Genomic DNA, 8,607 nt, shown 5'->3' with positions numbered 1-8,607 from the left:
AGAACATTAAGAATAACTATACACATGGAAGGAGTTTCTCAGTCCTACCTCTGTTCCCACCAGTCACTGCCATTCTCCAGTATCAGCATATTGACAGTTTTATGCCTGTCAGTCTCTATCAGGTAGTAGACTTGAATTGTTACCAGAAGGAAAGGTACAGGATTCCACAAGGCTTTCTGTTATTGTCTGAGTTATTCTTCTTACTGCCAAGGAGGTGTATAGAAAGGCATGGCACTTCTATTCAGTGGGCAAACTGGCATTCAGAAAAGTGGAAGAGCCTTGCAAGCAGCTCATAAAGGGCAGAGATGGTGTGTGAATTCATATCTGATTCCAGACTCTGTGTTCTTGTCTTCTTACAATCATCTACACAATGATGAGTTCATGAATGATGCCTCCAGTATTATGAGCTTTTTCTTGGAACCAGTAGGTGCTCGTCTTGACATACCTCTCCTCAGTGGCTCCCTTTGTCTCCTGATCAGAAAGAATATTCAGCACTCAAATTGATGTTTTGTGGGAAGAAGGAAAGATGAAGCGCCGACACATGGCTTCTCTGAGAGCTCAGCTGAACTCTCGCTCCATGCCCGCTGCACGGCATACAGGCTCAGTGATCCAGCTCTTAACTACTTTTCCATTTGCCCTGATGTTCTGTGAGAGTGAGGCTTATGATATTTAAATGGTCCATGAATTTCATTTGTATTTATGGCCTCTCAATTGTTTTCAAAACAAGGAAATTATCTTCTCTGTAAGATATTCAGTGTGGACGGTAAGTGTTGCAATCACTAAGTACCATTTTGCTTTTGAATTTTGGGAGGCCTTTCAATCTGCTTCAGTGTGTGCCTACCTGTGGGTTTCCCTGAGGCCTGCCTCCTGTGATCTGTGCACTTAGACTGACTACAGGGCCTGAGAGCACAGGTCTGTAATGGTTCATCATAGCATCTGTTTTAATTACCCTCCCATCTTCAAGGCCTCGTGCACCTGCACCTGGTCAATTAAAAAAAGAAGAGCAAGAGAAACTGTCCCAACAGCATCCTTAACAGTTTAAGCTGGCATAAGGGAGGAGAGTCCTTGGGACAGAGCTCAACTGGTCACCAGCTGTCACCAAGAACATCGGTTTACTGTGATAGTCCCAAGCCTCAGTTTCTACTTTGTTATGCCTGTCTCTTAAACAATGATCATGAAAATGTGCTACAAGCAAGCAATTCCCTACATGTCATATAATCATGTGACACAGTTTCCTATTGCCATAGCCATATGGCAATGACATCTACTACAAACTAAAACTCAGAGAATGATGCTTCCCTTCAAATACAGTTTTCTCGTGAGTTAAAAACTTTCGGTGTGCTTCTGATTCTCCCAGATGCTTAGTCACTCTTTGTTCTGGTGAGAATCAAATAGGGGACAAACAGGAGGCAGAAGAAAAGGACTGTTGAAAACTGATGGGCAATTAACATTTTAAGTGTGCTTGTGGAATCTTCCAAACATTCTAATCCACTTGAAGAGTTTAATAGTCGCACTCCTGCGTTACTAGAAGTGGAGCTGAGAACAAAGTGCTTAGATCTGAGAACAGAGCAGAGGCTGCAACAACAGAGCAAGAAAATGCAGTAAGAAATCCTTCCCATTGGCTAGTGACTGAGTGCTCAGAGAGAAAACCCTTCCTTCAGAGAGAAACTACTGAATTGGATGAGTACTGAGACACAGGTGAGCTTCCAGAAACTGTGTGAGAGAACAAAAAACAATAGCACCTCATAACTATGCTGATGCACAAATATAATAGCCCTGAACAAAAGGATGGGGCCAGGGTAATGTCCATTATATAGAAGAAAATGTGTACAGTCTGGAAATTATACATAATAAATGAAGAGAATAGGATATCGCTGCAAGAGAAGGGAGCTGCCTGATGGTTAAAAGGTGATATAAGAGATTAAAGTGCATTCACACACACACACACACACACACACACACACACACACACACACAACAAGCAAGGCAAAAATGCCCAAAGCAATATGAGACAAAAAGTCTATAAAAATACCATTAAGTTTATTATGTATTGGTTGTCATTCTTTTTGCATTTGGCTTGGGATCTGAGATATCAGAGAGGATGCTAATTGTTCTGATTCTTATCCCACAAATAATGAGGCTATGGAATCCAATCAAATTATTGTTTGTTTCCTTTCAGTAAAGAGATAGCCAGGGGGAATACTCAAAATTTTTAATATAGATAATTTGACCCAGGAAAAATTTCCTTGATTTCCTAAAAAATATTCGAGACAGGTATACTAAAATTAGAATATTTAAGGTATGTGTGGAGATTGTGCTGCTAGTTTCCTTGTTGTGCTAACGTGTGTGTGTGTGTGTGTGTGTGTGTGTGTGAGCATGCGCGCGCGCACGTTTATGAGAGGGAGGGAGGGCTGGGGCAGTGACATGGTCTTGCACTTTCTTCGGATTGAATGGTTGCTATAGGACTAGGAATGTAAACAGGCAGGATCCCAGGAAAAATGATCCCACAGAGGGAAGACAGTGCTGATTATGCTGCGATTGCTACTACAGTATCTTCTAAACGACCTGCATTAGGACCCTAGTGGAGGATGTGTGGTAGAGAGGCTTAGATTAAGGGATTAGGCTTTGGTCTCCCTCCGCGTCTGAAGCAGAGGCAGAACCAGAGGACAATTTGAGTCCCAACAGGAGGGCGGCCTTTCTTCCACTTGAAGGAGAAAGTAAATATGTTGGGTGTTCCAAAAACAAGTCTTTTAAAATACAGGTACCTTGCAGTCACCACAGAAAGGCCCCAATTGATGAATACACCTATTAATAAGTTAATGTTGTTGGTAATGAAAATAAAAATCACCCTTGTCTTGTAGGGGATCCCTGAATACTCCAAGCTCACACAATTGTGCACTGTGTTTCCAACTACTGACTGATGGGGCCTCTTAGGATTTTCTTATGTGCTAGATGGAACCTGGTTTTCTTTAACTTTTACTCAGTCCTTGTCTAGCTGTCTCAATAGGAATATGGGTTGCTGAGTCCAAGGCATATTATCTGTAGGAGGCGATGCCATTCCCTTGCTTCTCTAACCCATGAGGACCTCTGCAGAGGTAACTTTAATTTATTTAAGACAGCATGTTCTTCCCCACAGCACAACTCTCCATGATCCTTATGTAAAGCCACATAAAGGAAGAAAAGTTCCCTACAGACCACAAATGTAGGGAAGCCACAGGGCAGGCACATGTCCCTAAATCTACCTGTAATGGTGTCTATTTCTAGGAACATGAACTGAGACTGGACTCTGCACTTCCTGTGACTGCAATTGGTATAGATGGGTGACACATGCTGTTTCCTCAGAGTATTATTTGAAAATGTCCTACTACTCATGTTGCGATGTGGAGATGTTAGATTCCATGCTAGGTAGAGACTTCCTTCCTGCTGTCTTTCCTGTCTCTCTCACACCCAGAAGTGGCAGGGAGAAGCACACTCCAATTACAAGCAAATGCTGCTATTTAGACATATCTTCACAGCACGTGGGAGTGGCTTCAGGAGCCAACTGCAAATGCAGCCTTTGTCTAGTGAATCAGAGAGAGGAGAAAGCACTGTGAGGCAACGCTGGAGGACAGACAGTCTTTAATAGATCCCTGACATAGGAAGGGAGCACACATGACTGTGTGGAATCACTTGTGGGCTCCTGACCTTAGACGAGACAGAAAGAACATGCTGGGCTCTTTCCTTAGAAGTAAGTTAGGACATTTATATTTCTTATTGAGACACATCATCTTTTGCTTTGAGGAATGAGTAGTCTGCCTCTGTCCAGCTTCCGTACCCATCACTCTGTTGAAGCTCAAGTGCCATCTCATTTGCTTTAGTGGTATGTGTCAGTGGGTGTCAAATCTGGGTATTTTTAATCTCATATCTGTTCAAATTTGACAACCAGCTCTGAAACTCCCATAGGAAAAGGGGGAAATCTCTTCCATGTGTAAGGCTAGCAAGTTCCAAACACTCCCAAGAAAGAAGTTAAGGAACGTGGCGGAAGAGAACAGGGCACATTCAACATCACAATGAAAAAGCCATCACCGTAGTCGCGACAACACAGCAACAACATAACATCGCAACATAATGGCAAACTATATAATAACAGGGAACGCAAGAGCATCATTGGTGTGCTAACTGTTCTCATATAACTACCCTATTTTGCAGTTCTTCTGAACATCTGGGTATGTATAGTAGGAGATTTACTAGATAGACACCTTGGTTCTAACAGCTGACAGTTTGCCTTTGATAAGGGCTGTGTGAATGAGCAGAGGCTAGTCCACGCACACAGGAATTGGAAGCACTGAATTTTAGACACATGCAGGGCTCTGCAGCAAAACACATTAAAGCGAAACATCCCTTGTGAATAGTTCTCTAGTTTGTAATAAAGTTACTATTCTTAAACCCCAGTGGATGCTCCCGGCGGACTGCTGTATTCCACTGGCTTAGTGATACACTCTACATTGTTTTTTTGATTCCATTGTGATGGTGGAATCAGAGGTCTAGGAGGAGGGCAGTAAGGCAGCACTGCGTGGGAGGAGCATGAGGCAAGTTTAGTGGCATCTGGTGGCTGCACTGTCCTCTTTAGGGTTGGATCACTTTGAAAGATGTGGTTCCTGCTTACACTGACATTTAATGAGCTGACACGCAGAATTGGTAGGCAGTCTAACTGAGGGGACAAAGGAGCAAATTTTACATTTAAAAACGTTCAGTTTATTCATCTGTACATTATGTACTTTGGAGTTCAGAATACTTTTATTTACTGGGTAGATGACTCTAATCCCCAGATCCCTAAACCTCCAACAGTCTGTCAGATTTCAGAGTACATGAGGCTTGGGGTTTTTAGATTAGAAAGCGAAGTATGTATATACTTGTATCTCTCTCTTTCTCTCTCTCTCATGCATGCACGCACGCGTGCGCGCACACAAACACAGAGAGAGAGAGAGAGAGAGAGAGAGAGAGAGAGAGGGAGGGAAAGAGAGAGAGAGAGAGAGAGAGAGAGAGGAAAATAGACATTTAGTATGAACAGAAGGAACCTGTCAAAGGCCATTGAGGAAAAAACAGGAAACAGTGCATACAACAGTGTCGGACTTTGGAAGACCATGGAGAAAGGTCCTTCCTTTCCCTTCAATTTCCACACAGTCCTCTCTGGATGCACACATCAGGAACAGTTGTTAGAGCTACAAGAGAAGGTACAGCCATCCAGTCTCCTCTACATTCTACTTCTAAAGCATTGCTTACTGAGTACTCATCATGAACAAATTTACTAGGCCACGTGTTTATACTCCTAAACAAATGTTTAAGTAATGTTAAGTTATTCTACTTTGAAAGTTGCAGTGATACTTCATTTGTAGTTTAATAAATAAAGCTGGCCTGAAGATCAGAGAGTAAAACAGTCTCAATGGTCAGCCTTATAGGCCAGGCAGTAGTGACACACACCTTTAATCCCAGTAGCCACACTAGTTTGCCTTAGAAGCTGGCCGGTTGTGGTGCACACCTTTAGTCCCAGCACTAGAGGGCAATATAAGGTGGGAGAAGACAGCTCCCAGACAGACAGTCTCATTCTGAAGATTCCTGGAGGCAGGATTGCTATTTTGGACTGAGGCAGAGTTAAGAGCCAGTGGTTGTTTTGTTTTTCTGACCTTCAGGTTGAACCACAATTTCTCTCTCTGGGTTTCTTTTTTATTGATTAGTTAATTTTTAAAAATTTATTTATTAAAGATTTCTGTCTCTTCCCTGCCACCGCCTCCCATTTCCTTCCCCCTCCCCCAATCAAGTCCCCCTCCCTCATCAGCTCAAAGAGCAATCAGGGTTCCCTGCCCTGTGGGAAGTCCAAGGACCACCCACCTCCATCCAGGTCTAGTAAGGTGAGCATCCAAACTGCTTAGGCTCCCACAAAGCCAGTACATGCAGTAGGATCAAAAACCCATTGCCACTGTTCTTGAGTTCTCAGTAGTCCTCATTGTCCTCTATGTTCAGAGAGTCCGGTTTTATCCCAGGCTAATTAGAGATCCTAGAGAAGCTAAATAAGAAGGAGTACCCAAAGAAAAACATATAGGCATCCTCCTAAATATTAAGCTTCATCAGGCGATGAAAGGAGACAGAAACAGAGACCCGCATTGGAGCACTGGACAGAAATCTCAAGGTCCAAATCAGGAGCAGAAGGAGAGAGAGCATGAGCGAGGAACTCAGGATCACGAGGGGTGCACCCACACACTGACACAATGGGGATGTTCTATCAGGATCTCACCAAGGCCAGCTGGCCAGGGTCTGGGTTTCTATTAATTGTGCACCAGAAAGTGAGAACACCGAGTGTCCTTAGTTGATTGCCATGGTCAGGATGACTAAGTGTGTCTATGAGAATATATCTAGAAGAGCTTATCTGAGGTATGAAGAATCATATTGAATGTGGGCAGTACGATCTCATGGGTTGGGGAGTTAGACTCAAACGAGACACAAGCTGAGCACCAATCACTCCAATTCTTGACACCCCTTGACTGAGGAAACAATGTGACCAAGTGGCCTCATGTTCTTGCCACAAGGTCTTCCCTACTATGTTCAACTGCAGCCTTCCTTGTGTTGCTTTGGTCAGGGGTTTTGTAATAACATGAAAAGTAACTAATACTTAGAGATAATAATAATAAATAATATTAACAAAAACAAACTTTATATTGATTAGAAGCAAGGCACGTTTCTAATGAAATAAATTAGGCTAGTCATCTTTTAGCATTTTCAAATGCAAAGGGGGGATAGAAAGAAACCTTTTAGAAATTGTAAAGAAGTTGCTATAGTTGACCTCGTTCTGACTCCCAGAACTTTAGCTGTCACTGCTCTGTTTCAAACCGACTATTAAGTGGTACTAGCACAAGACATGATCCTGTTTCCAGTGTCTTCACTTTGTTCCTTACAGGGTGAGCATACGTGAGGGGACACAGAGAAGCCGGAAGGGAAGGTTCTGATTCCAAAATAGGACTGTCAACATCCCCGTGTGGGATTTTAAATAAATATGCAATTATCTTAATATCACCTTTTATTTCTAAATTTGTTTTAACTGTCATGTTGTTTGTATCAGTTTGGGTGGCACATATTATATTTTAATACAGAGGTACAAATCTGGAATGGTTTCTTCCTGGAGGAAAGTTTGGTCATTTGAAATGGAGGATGAACACATTTTGTTTGTTTTGCCCATGTCTTTTTTCTTTGTGCAAACATCACCAGTTTTGGAACAGATACACATTTTCATGACTTTCAGTTATCTCTGTCTTGAAGAGTGGAACTTATGAGCCAGTCTAAACCAGTTAATATTTGATCTTGTCTGAGGATAATGACATTGTCTGGTTATAATGAAGGGTTTGGAAGAAAAAAAAAAACAAAGAACACCTGGGGAGAATCTGGGGATTTCTCAGGTTGGTGTTTACTCTCTCCTGCTACCATTGAATGGCATGAGTAACCACTACTGTCACTGTCCAGAGTGTGAGGACCCTGGCTGTCTGAGACAGGTCACCACCGACAAAAGCCACAATCAGGAACAGAGAACCAGGAACTCAGCTCCAGTGAGAATGCTGATTAACATGTCCAGACCCAAGTAACCAAATCTATTGTCTTAATCATTTATTAGATTCTAGGTCTATGTGACTTCTTTTTCAAAGCAAGACACATTGCAGATACAGATTGGCAGACATGGCTCCCAGCGCGCTGGCTCCCGAGCCAGAGAGTCGGAAGGGCATTCGGGCCATGTTGCTGGGGCCGCCCGGGGCTGGCAAGGGGACCCAGGAGCCCAGATTGGCAGAAAACTTCTATGTCTGCCATTTGGCCACTGGAGACATGCTGAGAGCCATGGTGGCTTCAGGTTCAGAGCTGGGCAAGGAGCTGAAGGCGACGACGGATGCTGGAAAACTGATGGCTTCCCTCGGACTGTGAGGCAGGCTGAAATGCTTGAGGACCTCATGGAGAAGAGGAAGGAGAAGCTTGATTCAGTGATTGAGTTCAGCATTCCAGACTCCCTGCTGATCCGGAGGATCACTGGAAGACAGATTCACCCCAAGAGTGGCTGGTCCTACCATGAGGAGTTCAACCCTCCAAAGGAGCCAATGAAAGATGATATCACTGGAGAGCCCCTGATCCTCAGGTCAGATGACAATGAGAAGGCCTTGAAGATCTGCCTGGAGGCTACCACACGCAGACCACCCCACTCGTGGAGTACTACAGGAAGCGGAACATTCACAGTGCCATCCCATCGATGCATGCCAGACCCCGGATGTTTGCCAGCAGGTTTTATACTGCGGAATACAATGGAGGGTAGGGTAGAGCCAAATTGAAAGCAGGGGACTCGTTTTCACCCTTGGTCCACAGGAAAGAAAACCCAATGGGAAATGTATTTCATTTTCCATACGTCCAAGAACCACTGTTGGTCTTAAAGGCAGGCGGGAAAAGAACAACTACTTTGAAAGACCGTCAATGAGCACAGAAAGTCCAGCGAACTTGGACAGAAAGATGAAGCTGACATTCAAGGGAAAGCTCAGCCTGCAGTAAATGTGGGTTTGCCTGTGTGTAGATGTGAGCTCGAGCGATGGGACTGCGGCAAGA

At 43.6% G+C, this 8,607-nt stretch overlaps 1 pseudogene; it reads left to right on the top strand.

Annotated features, from left to right (window-relative positions):
- The first annotated feature begins 7,701 nt into the window (after window positions 1-7,701).
- LOC121459803 lies at window positions 7,702-8,122 on the top strand (annotated as a pseudogene).
- Window positions 8,123-8,607: the final 485 nt, after the last annotated feature.

The sequence above is a fragment of the Microtus oregoni genome, unplaced genomic scaffold, assembly GCF_018167655.1.
Source record: "Microtus oregoni isolate MIOR12 unplaced genomic scaffold, Mior012 000019F_ref0000042, whole genome shotgun sequence".
NCBI classification, from domain to species: Eukaryota; Metazoa; Chordata; class Mammalia; order Rodentia; family Cricetidae; genus Microtus; species Microtus oregoni.
The sequence above is the reverse complement of the archived record's forward strand: the minus strand, read 5'-3'. Positions and strand labels throughout refer to the sequence as shown.